We start from the raw sequence: 13,319 nt of genomic DNA on the forward strand, positions 1-13,319 counted from the left end.
AATGCGGCAGAGGCACAGGAAGACCCGGAGCTTGTTACGGGTACGTTTCTTATTGACAATAAATCTGCTTACGTTTTATTTGATTCGGGTGCGGATAGAAGCTATATGAGTAGAGATTTTTGTGCTAAATTAAGTTGTCCATTGATGCCTTTGGATAGTAAATTTTTACTCGAATTAGCAAATGGTAAATTAATTTCAGCAGATAATATATGTCGGAATCGAGAAATTAAACTGGTTAGCGAAACATTTAAGATTGATTTGATACCAGTAGAGTTAGGGAGTTTTGATGTGATAATCGGTATGGACTGGTTGAAAGAAGTGAAAGCGGAGATCGTTTGTTACAAAAATGCAATTCGCATTATACGAGAAAAAGGAAAACCCTTAATGGTGTACGGAGAAAAGGGCAACACGAAGCTACATCTTATTAGTAATTTGAAAGCACAAAAACTAATAAGAAAAGGTTGCTATGCTGTTCTAGCACACGTCGAGAAAGTACAAACTGAAGAAAAGATCATCAATGATGTTCCCGTCGCAAAAGAATTTCCTGATGTATTTCCGAAAGAATTACCGGGATTACCCCCACATCGATCCGTTGAATTTCAAATAGATCTTGTACCAGGAGCTGCACCAATAGCTCGTGCTCCTTACAGACTCGCACCCAGCGAGATGAAAGAACTACAAAGCCAATTACAAGAACTTTTAGAGCGTGGTTTCATTCGACCAAGCACATCACCGTAGGGAGCTCCTGTTTTGTTTGTCAAGAAGAAAGATGGTACATTCAGGTTGTGTATCGACTACCGAGAGTTGAACAAACTTACCATCAAGAACCGCTACCCACTACCGAGAATCGATGACTTATTTGATCAACTACAAGGCTCGTCTGTTTATTCAAAGATTGACTTACGTTCCGGGTATCATCAAATGCGGGTGAAAGAAGATGATATTCCAAAGACTGCTTTCAGAACACGTTACGGTCATTACGAGTTTATGGTCATGCCGTTTGGTTTAACTAATGCACCAGCTGTGTTCATGGACCTTATGAACCGAGTGTGTGGACCATACCTTGACAAGTTTGTCATTGTTTTCATTGATGACATACTTATTTACTCAAAGAATGACCGAGAACACGGTGAACATTTGAGAAAGGTGTTAGAAGTATTGAGGAAGGAAGAATTGTACGCTAAGTTTTCAAAGTGTGCATTTTGGTTGGAAGAAGTTCAATTCCTCGGTCACATAGTGAACAAAGAAGGTATTAAGGTGGATCCGGCAAAGATAGAAACTGTTGAAAAGTGGGAAACCCCGAAAACTCTGAAACACATACGCCAGTTTTTAGGACTAGCTGGTTACTACAGAAGGTTCATCCAAGACTTTTCCAGAATAGCAAAACCCTTGACTGTATTAACGCATAAAGGGAAGAAATTTGAATGGAATGATGAACAAGAGAAAGCGTTTCAGTTATTGAAGAAAAAGCTAACTACGGCACCTATATTGTCATTGCCTGAAGGGAATGATGATTTTGTGATTTATTGTGACGCATCAAAGCAAGGTCTCGGTTGTGTATTAATGCAACGAACGAAGGTGATTGCTTATGCGTCTAGACAATTGAAGATTCACGAACAAAATTATACGACGCATGATTTGGAATTAGGCGCGGTTGTTTTTGCATTAAAGACTTGGAGACACTACTTATATGGGGTCAAAAGTATTATATATACCGACCACAAAAGTCTTCAACACATATTTAATCAGAAACAACTGAATATGAGGCAGCGTAGGTGGATTGAATTATTGAATGATTACGATTTTGAGATTCGTTACCACCCGGGGAAGGCAAATGTGGTAGCCGATGCCTTGAGCAGGAAGGATAGAGAACCCATTCGAGTAAAATCTATGAATATAATGATTCATAATAACATTACTACTCAAATAAAGGAGGCGCAACAAGGAGTTTTAAAAGAGGGAAATTTAAAGGATGAAATACCCAAAGGATCGGAGAAGCATCTTAATATTCGGGAAGACGGAACCCGGTATAGGGCTGAAAGGATTTGGGTACCAAAATTTGGAGATATGAGAGAAATGGTACTTAGAGAAGCTCATAAAACCAGATACTCAATACATCCTGGAACGGGGAAGATGTACAAGGATCTCAAGAAACATTTTTGGTGGCCGGGTATGAAAGCCGATGTTACTAAATACGTAGGAGAATGTTTGACGTGTTCTAAGGTCAAAGCTGAGCATCAGAAACCATCAGGTCTACTTCAACAACCCGAAATCCCAGAATGGAAATGGGAAAACATTACCATGGATTTCATCACTAAATTGCCAAGGACTGCAAGTGGTTTTGATACTACTTGGGTAATAGTTGATCGTCTCACCAAATCAGCACACTTCCTGCCAATAAGAGAAGATGACAAGATGGATAAGTTAGCACGACTGTATTTGAAGGAAGTCGTCTCCAGACATGGAATACCAATCTCTATTATCTCTGATAGGGATGGCAGATTTATTTCAAGATTCTGGCAGACATTACAGCAAGCATTAGGAACTCGTCTAGACATGAGTACTGCCTATCATCCACAAACTGATGGGCAGAGCGAAAGGACGATACAAACGCTTGAAGACATGCTACGAGCATGTGTTATTGATTTCGGAAACAGTTGGGATCGACATCTACCGTTAGCAGAATTTTCCTACAACAACAGCTACCATTCAAGCATTGAGATGGCGCCGTTTGAAGCACTTTATGGTAGAAAGTGCAGGTCTCCGATTTGTTGGAGTGAAGTGGGGGATAGACAGATTACGGGTCCGGAGATTATACAAGAAACTACCGAGAAGATCATCCAAATTCAACAACGGTTGAAAACCGCCCAAAGTCGACAAAAGAGCTACGCTGACATTAAAAGAAAAGATATAGAATTTGAAATTGGAGATATGGTCATGCTTAAAGTTGCACCTTGGAAAGGCGTTGTTCGATTTGGTAAACGAGGGAAATTAAATCCAAGGTATATTGGACCATTCAAGATTATTGATCGTGTCGGACCAGTAGCTTACAGACTTGAGTTACCTCAACAACTCGCGGCTGTACATAACACTTTCCACGTCTCGAATTTGAAGAAATGTTTTGCTAAAGAAGATCTCACTATTCCGTTAGATGAAATCCAAATCAACGAAAAACTTCAATTCATCGAAGAACCCGTCGAAATAATGGATCGTGAGGTTAAAAGACTTAAGCAAAACAAGATACCAATTGTTAAGGTTCGATGGAATGCTCGTAGAGGACCCGAGTTCACCTGGGAGCGTGAAGATCAGATGAAGAAGAAATACCCGCATCTATTTCCAGAAGATTCGTCAACACCTTCAACAACTTAAAATTTCGGGACGAAATTTATTTAACGGGTAGGTACTGTAGTGACCCGAACTTTTCCATGATTATATATATTAATTGAGATTGATGTTTACAAAATTAAATGTTTCCAACATGTTAAGCAATCAAACTTGTTAAGACTTGATTAATTGAAATAGGTTTCATATAGACAATTGACCACCCAAGTTGACCGGTGATTCACGAACGTTAAAACTTGTAAAAAAACTATATGATGACATATATATGGTTATATATATAGTTAACATGATATTATGATAAGTAAACATATCATTAATTATATTAACAATGAACTACATATGTAAAAACAAGACTACTAACTTAATGATTTTGAAACGAGACATATATGTAACGTTTATCGTTGTAACGACATTTAATGTATATATATCATATTAAGAGATATTCGTACATCATAATATCATGATAATATAATAATTTAAAATCTCTTTTGATATTATAAACATTGGGTTAACAACATTTAACAAGATCGTTAACCTAAAGGTTTCAAAACAACACTTACATGTAACGACTAACGATGACTTAACGACTCAGTTAAAATGTATATACATGTAGTGTTTTAATATGTATTTATACACTTTTGAAAGACTTCAATACACTTATCAAAATACTTCTACTTAACAAAAATGCTTACAATTACATTCTCGTTCAGTTTCATCAACAATTCTACTCGTATGCACCCGTATTCGTACTCGTACAATACACAGCTTTTAGATGTATGTACTATTGGTATATACACTCCAATGATCAGCTCTTAGCAGCCCATGTGAGTCACCTAACACATGTGGGAACCATCATTTGGCAACTAGCATGAAATATCTCATAAGATTACAAAAATATGAGTAATCATTCATGACTTATTTACATGAAAACAAAATTACATATCCTTTATATCTAATCCATACACCAACGACCAAAAACACCTACAAACACTTTCATTCTTCAATTTTCTTCATCTAATTGAACTCTCTCAAGTTCTATCTTCAAGTTCTAAGTGTTCTTCATAAATTCCAAAAGTTCTAGTTTCATAAAATCAAGAATACTTTCAAGTTTGCTAGCTCACTTCTAATCTTGTAAGGTGATCATCCAACCTCAAGAAATCTTTGTTTCTTACAGTAGGTTATCATTCTAATACAAGGTAATAATCATATTCAAACTTTGGTTCAATTTCTATAACTATAACAATCTTATTTCAAGTGATGATCTTACTTGAACTTGTTTTCGTGTCATGATTCTGCTTCAAGAACTTCGAGCCATCCAAGGATCCATTGAAGCTAGATCCACTTTTCCCTTTTCCAGTAGGTTTATCCAAGGAACTTAAGGTAGTAATGATGTTCATAACATCATTCGATTCATACATATAAAGCTATCTTATTCGAAGGTTTAAACTTGTAATCACTAGAACATAGTTTAGTTAATTCTAAACTTGTTCGCAAACAAAAGTTAATCCTTCTAACTTGACTTTTAAAATCAACTAAAAACATGTTCTATATCTATATGATATGCTAACTTAATGATTTAAAACCTGGAAACACGAAAAACACCGTAAAATCGGATTTACGCCGTCGTAGTAACACCGCGGGCTGTTTTGGGTTAGTTAATTAAAAACTATGATAAACTTTGATTTAAAAGTTGTTATTCTGAGAAAATGATTTTTATTATGAACATGAAACTATATCCAAAAATTATGGTTAAACTCAAAGTGGAAGTATGTTTTCTAAAATGGTCATCTAGACGTCGTTCTTTCGACTGAAATGACTACCTTTACAAAAACGACTTGTAACTTATTTTTCCGACTAGAAACCTATACTTTTTTTGTTTAGATTCATAAAATAGAGTTCAATATGAAACCATAGCAATTTGATTCACTCAAAACGGATTTAAAATGAAGAAGTTATGGGTAAAACAAGATTGGATAATTTTTCTCATTTTAGCTACGTGAAAATTGGTAACAAATCTATTCCAACCATAACTTAATCAACTTGTATTATATATTATGTAATCTTGAGATACCATAGACACGTATACAATGTTTCGACCTATCATGTCGACACATCTATATATATTTCGGAACAACCATAGACACTCTATATGTGAATGTTGGAGTTAGCTATACAGGGTTGAGGTTGATTCCAAAATATATATAGTTTGAGTTGTGATCAATACTGAGATACGTATACACTGGGTCGTGGATTGATTCAAGATAATATTTATCGATTTATTTCTGTACATCTAACTGTGGACAACTAGTTGTAGGTTACTAACGAGGACAGCTGACTTAATAAACTTAAAACATCAAAATATATTAAAAGTGTTGTAAATATATTTTAAACATACTTTGATATATATGTATATATTGTTATAGGTTCGTGAATCAACCAGTGGCCAAGTCTTACTTCCCGACGAAGTAAAAAAATCTGTGAAAGTGAGTTATAGTCCCACTTTTAAAATCTAATATTTTTGGGATGAGAATACATGCAGGTTTTATAAATGATTTACAAAATAGACACAAGTACGTGAAACTACATTCTATGGTTGAATTATCGAAATCGAATATGCCCCTTTTTATTAAGTCTGGTAATCTATGAATTAGGGAACAGAAACCCTAATTGACGCGAATCCTAAAGATAGATCTATTGGGCTTAACAAACCCCATCCAAAGTACCGGATGCTTTAGTACTTCGAAATTTATATCATATCCGAAGGGTGTCCCGGAATGATGGGGATATTCTTATATATGCATCTTGTTAATGTCGGTTACCAGGTGTTCACCATATGAATGATTTTTATCTCTATGTATGGGATGTGTATTGAAATATGAAATCTTGTGGTCTATTATTATGATTTGATATATATAGGTTAAACCTATAACTCACCAACATTTTTGTTGACGTTTTAAGCATGTTTATTCTCAGGTGATTATTAAGAGCTTCCGCTGTCGCATACTTAAATAAGGACGAGATTTGGAGTCCATGCTTGTATGATATTGTGTAAAAACTGCATTCAAGAAACTTATTTTGTTGTAACATATTTGTATTGTAAACCATTATGTAATGGTCGTGTGTAAACAGGATATTTTAGATTATCATTATTTGATAATCTACGTAAAGCTTTTTAAAACCTTTATCTATGAAATAAAGGTTATGGTTTGTTTTAAAAATGAATGCAGTCTTTGAAAAACGTCTCATATAGAGGTCAAAACCTCGCAACGAAATCAATTAATATGGAACGTTTTTAGTCAATAAGAACGGGACATTTCATGTACTGCGGCTATGTTTGAAGCTAGAAAAGTACGGAATTCCTCTTCATTCATATTCACGGTGTGTCGAGTAGTCGGTGCCATTTCCTTTAAAATAGTCAAATGGAACAAGTTAATCATACAGAATATTAAGAGTAATTAATAGTATTTCGTAGCATAATATGAACTCATTTATAAAAGCTTTTTCTTCATATTAGCATTTTATAAGTTTAAATTCGGGTAGTACCTACCCGTTAAGTTCATACTTAGTAGCTAATATACAATTCAACTACTACAATTCTATATGAAAAACTGATTATAATAATATTTCGCGTTCAAACTTTTACACAATATTTTACAAACTTACAATACCGCTTAATTTACATATAGCATGAAATATAGCACACAATAAATTTGATACAAGATGGTTGTGAAGATAATTCTAGCTAGTACACAAGTCGTTCAGCAAAGGCAATAAAGACACGTAATTCATACGTCCAGAAACAAGTCATACATTCTGGTTTTACTAGGATTACTTCCCATCCTTGGTCTTGTGGAACATAACCGTTATGGCCATTGATAAGACAGCGTGTTGTAAAGTCGTCAAAGGGACGAGGGTTACGTAATGTCCAACAGTCCCGTAACAATCTAAAAACCTCATTTCTTACCCCAATTACCGACTCCGTTACTTGTGGGAACGTTTTGTTTAATAGTTGTAGCCCGATGTTCTTGTTCTCACTTTGGTGAGAAGCGAACATTACTAATCCGTAAGCATAACATGCTTCTTTATGTTGCATGTTAGCCGCTTTTTCTAAATCATGAATTCCAATATTCGGATATATTGAGTCAAAATAATTTCTTAACCCATTACGTAAAATAGCATTTGGGTTCCCCGTAATATATGCGTCAAAGTAAACACATCGTAACTTATGGATTTCTCAATGTGATATCCCCCATCTTTCGAACGAAAGCCTTTTATAAACCAAGGCATTCTTGGAACGTTCTTCGAATGTCTTACAAACTGATCTCGCCTTAAATAGTTGTGCCGAAGAATTCTGACCGACTCTAGACAAGATTTCATCAATCATGACTCCGGGTAGGTCTCTTAAAATATTGGGTTGTCTATCCATTTTGTGTTTTTATACTGTAAAATAGACAAGAGTTAGATTCATAAAAAAAAATACTTATTAATACAAGCAATTTTTACATATATCATAAAGCATAAGCACACTATATTACATATATTACACAACACGAATACAACTATCTTATTCCGACTCGCTTGTTTTTTCTTCTTCGGTTTTGGTTCGTTTTGCCAAGTTTCTAGGGATATATGATGTTCCCCTAATACGAACCGTCGTTTTCCACATTGGTTTAGAAAAACCTGGTGGTTTAGAGGTTTCCGGGTCATTGTTACAACTTAAGGACTTCGGAGGTTGACGATACATATAAAGTTCATCGGGGTTGGAATTAGATTTCTCTATTTTTATGCCCTTTCCCTTATTATTTTCTTTTGCCTTTTTAAATTCAGTTGGGGTAATTTCTATAACATCATCGGAATTCTCGTCGGAATCCGATTCATCGGAGAATTGGTAATCCTCCCAATATTTTGCTTCCTTGGCGGAAACACCATTGACCATAATTAACCTTGGTCGGTTAGTTGAGGATTTTCTTTTACTTAACCGTTTTATTATTTCCCCCACCGGTTCTATTTCTTCATCCGGTTCCGATTCTTCTTCCGGTTCTGATTCTTCTTCCGGTTCCGACTCTTCTTCCGGTTCCTCTTCGGGAACTTGTGAATCTGTCCACGAATCATTCCAATTTACATTTGACTCTTCATTATTATTATGTGAGTCAATGGGACTTGTTCTAGATGTAGACATCTATCACATAATATCAAACGCGTTAAGAGATTAATATATCACATAATATTCACATGTTAAAAATATATAGTTTCCAACAAAATTTGTTAAGCAATCATTTTTCAAGTAAACACGGTCGAAGTCCAGACTCACTAATGCATCCTAACAAACTGGATAAGACACACTAATGCAAAATTCTGGTTCTCTAAGACCAACGCTCTGATACCAATTGAAATGTCCCGTTCTTATTGATTAAAAACGTTCCATATTAATTGATTTCGTTGCGAGGTTTTGACCTCTATATGAGACGTTTTTCAAAGACTGCATTCATTTTAAAACAAACCATAACATTTATTTCATCAATAAAGGTTTAAAAAGCTTTACATAGATTATCAAATAATGATAATCTAAAATATCCTGTTTACACACGACCATTACATAATGGTTTACAATACAAATATGTTACAACAAAATAAGTTTCTTGAATGCAATTTTTACACAATATCATACAAGCATGGACTCCAAATCTCGTCCTTATTTAAGTATGCGACAGCGGAAGCTCTTAATAATCACCTGAGAATAAACATGCTTAAAACGTCAACAAAAATGTTGGTGAATTATAGGTTTAACCTATATATATCAAATCATAATAATAGACCACAAGATTTCATATTTCAATACACATCCCATACATAGAGATAAAAATCATTCATATGGTGAACACCTGGTAACCGACATTAACAAGATGCATATATAAGAATATCCCCATCATTCCGGGACACCCTTCGGATATGATATAAATTTCGAAGTACTAAAGCATCCGGTACTTTGGATGGGGTTTGTTAGGCCCAATAGATCTATCTTTAGGATTCGCGTCAATTAGGGTGTCTGTTCCCTAATTCTTAGATTACCAGACTTAATAAAAAGGGGCATATTCTATTTCGATAATTCAACCATAGAATGTAGTTTCAGGTACTTGTGTCTATTTTGTAAATCATTTTTAAAACCTGCATGTATTCTCATCCCCAAAATATTAGATTTTAAAAGTGGGACTATAACTCACTTTTACAGATTTTTACTTCGTCGGGAAGTAAGACTTGGCCACTGGTTGATTCACGAACCTATAACAATATATACATATATATCAAAGTATGTTCAACATATATTTACAACACTTTTAATATATTTTGATGTTTTAAGTTTATTAAGTCAGCTGTCCTCGTTAGTAACCTACAACTAGTTGTCCACAGTTAGATGTACAGAAATAAATCGATAAATATTATCTTGAATCAATCCACGACCCAGTGTATACGTATCTCAGTATTGATCACAACTCAAACTATATATATTTTGGAATCAACCTCAACCCTGTATAGCCAACTCTAACATTCATATATAGAGTGTCTATGGTTGTTCCGAAATATATATAGATGTGTCGACATGATAGGTCGAAACATTGTATACGTGTCTATGGTATCTCAAGATTACATAATATACAATACAAGTTGATTAAGTTATGGTTAGAATAGATTTGTTACCAATTTTCACGTAGCTAAAATGAGAAAAATTATCCAATCTTGTTTTACCCATAACTTCTTCATTTTAAATCATTTTTGAGTGAATCAAATTGCTATGGTTTCATATTGAACTCTATTTTATGAATCTAAACAGAAAAAGTATAGGTTTATAGTCGGAAAAATAAGTTACAAGTCATTTTTGTAAAGGTAGTCATTTCAGTCGAAAGAACGACGTCTAGATGACCATTTTAGAAAACATACTTCCACTTTGAGTTTAACCATAATTTTTGTTTAACCATAATTTTTGGATATAGTTTCATGTTCATAATAAAAATCATTTTCTCAGAATAAAAACTTTTAAATCAAAGTTTATCATAGTTTTTAATTAACTAACCCAAAACAGCCCGCGGTGTTACTACGACGGCGTAAATCCGGTTTTACGGTGTTTTTCGTGTTTCCAGGTTTTAAATCATTAAGTTAGCATATCATATAGATATAGAACATGTGTTTAGTTGATTTTAAAAGTCAAGTTAGAAGGATTAACTTTTGTTTGCGAACAAGTTTAGAATTAACTAAACTATGTTCTAGTGATTACAAGTTTAAACCTTCGAATAAGATAGCTTTATATGTATGAATCGAATGATGTTATGAACATCATTACTACCTTAAGTTACTTGGATAAACCTAATGGAAAAGATAAAAATGGATCTAGCTTCAACGGATCCTTGGATGGCTCGAAGTTCTTGAAGCAGAATCATGACACGAAAACAAGTTCAAGTAAGATCATCACTTGAAATAAGATTGTTATAGTTATTGAAATTGAACAAAGTTTGAATATGATTATTACCTTGTATTAGAATGATAACCTACTGTAAGAAACAAAGATTTCTTGAGGTTGGATGATCACCTTAAAAGATTGGAAGTGAGCTAGCAAACTTGAAAGTATTCTTGATTTTATGTAACTAGAACTTATAGAATTTATGAAGAACACTTAGAACTTGAAGATAGAACTTGAGAGAGATTAATTAGATGAATAAAATTGAAGAATGAAAGTGTTTGTAGGTGTTTTTGGTCGTTGGTGTATGGATTAGATATAAAGGATATGTAATTTTGTTTTCATGTAAATAAGTCATGAATGATTACTCATATTTTTGAAATTTTATGAGATATTTCATGCTAGTTGCCAAATGATGGTTCCCACATGTGTTAGGTGACTCACATGGGCTGCTAAGAGCTGATCATTGGAGTGTATATACCAATAGTACATACATCTAAAAGCTGTGTATTGTACGAGTACGAATACGGGTGCATACGAGTAGAATTGTTGATGTAACTGAACGAGGATGTAATTGTAAGCATTTTTGTTAAGTAGAAGTATTTTGATAAGTGTATTTAAGTCTTTCAAAAGTGTATAAATACATATTAAAACACTACATGTATATACATTTTAACTGAGTCGTTAAGTCATCGTTAGTCGTTACATGTAAGTGTCGTTTTGAAACCTTTAGGTTAACGATCTTGTTAAATGTTGTTAACCCAATGTTTATAATATCAAATGAGATTTTAAATTATTATATTATCATGATATTATCATGTATGAATATCTCTTAATATGATATATATACATTAAATGTCTTTACAACGATAATCGTTACATATATGTCTCGTTTAAAAATCATTAAGTTAGTAGTCTTGTTTTTACATATGTAGTTCATTGTTAATATACTTAATGATATGTTTACTTATCATAGTATCATGTTAACTATATATATATATCCATATATATGTCATCATATAGTTTTTACAAGTTTTAACGTTCGTGAATCACCGGTCAACTTGGGTGGTCAATTGTCTATATGAAACATATTTCAATTCATCAAGTCTTAACAAGTTTGATTGCTTAACATGTTGGAAACATTTAATCATGTAAATATCAATCTCAATTAATATATATAAACATGGAAAAGTTCGGGTCACTACACACTTGGGAGCGTGAAGATCAGATGAAGATGAAATACCCACATTTATTTCCAGAAGATACGTCAACACCTCCAACTGCTTAAAATTTCGGGACGAAATTTATTTAACGGGTAGGTACTGTAGTGACCCGAACTTTTCCATGTTTATATATATATTAAATGAAATTGTTATTTACATGACTAAGTGTTTCCAACATGTTAAGCAATCAAACTCGTTAAGACTTGATTAATTGAAATAGGTTTCATATAGACAATTGACCACCCAAGTTGACCGGTGATTCACGAACGTTAAAACTTGTAAAAATTATACGATGACATATATATGGTTATATATATAGTTAACATGATTTTATTATAAGTATGTATCTCATTAGGTATTTTAACAATGAGTTATATATATAAAAATGAGACTATTAATTTAAGAAACTCGAAAACGATATATATAACGATTATCGTTATAACAACGTCTTACTAGGTACATATGAATCATATTAAGATATTGATACACTTGGTTAATTATGCTAAATGATAAGTAAATATATTATTAAGTGTATTAACAATGAAATACATATGTAAAAATAAGACTACTAACTTAATGATTTCGAAACGAGACATATATGTAACGATTATCGTTGTAACGACATTTAACTGTATATACATCATACTAAGATATATTATATATCATAATATCATGATAATATAACAATTTAACATCTCATTTGTTATAATAAACAATGGGTTAACAACATTCAACAAGATCGTTAACCTAAAGGTTTCAAAACAACATTTACATGTAACGACTAACGATGACTTAACGACTCAGTTAAAATGTATATACATGTAGTGTTTTAATATGTATTCATACACTTTTGAAAGACTTCAAGACACTTATCAAAATACTTCTACTTAACAAAAATGCTTACAATTACATCCTCGTTCAGTTTCATCAACAATTCTACTCGTATGCACCCGTATTCGTACTCGTACAATACACAGCTTTTAGATGTATCTACTATTGGTATATACACTCCAATGATCAGCTCTTAGCAGCCCATGTGAGTCACCTAACACATGTGGGAACCATCATTTAGCAACTAGCATGAAATATCTCATAAAATTACAAAAATATGAGTAATCATTCATGACTTATTTACATGAAAACAAAATTACATATCCTTTATATCTAATCCATACACCAACGACCAAAAACACCTACAAACACTTTCATTCTTCAATTTTATTCATCTAATTGATCTCTCTCAAGTTCTATCTTCAAGTTCTAAGTGTTCTTCATAAATTCCAAAAGTTCTAGTTTCATAAAAT

The sequence above is a fragment of the Rutidosis leptorrhynchoides genome, chromosome 11 (assembly GCF_046630445.1).
Source record: "Rutidosis leptorrhynchoides isolate AG116_Rl617_1_P2 chromosome 11, CSIRO_AGI_Rlap_v1, whole genome shotgun sequence".
NCBI classification, from domain to species: domain Eukaryota; kingdom Viridiplantae; phylum Streptophyta; class Magnoliopsida; order Asterales; family Asteraceae; genus Rutidosis; species Rutidosis leptorrhynchoides.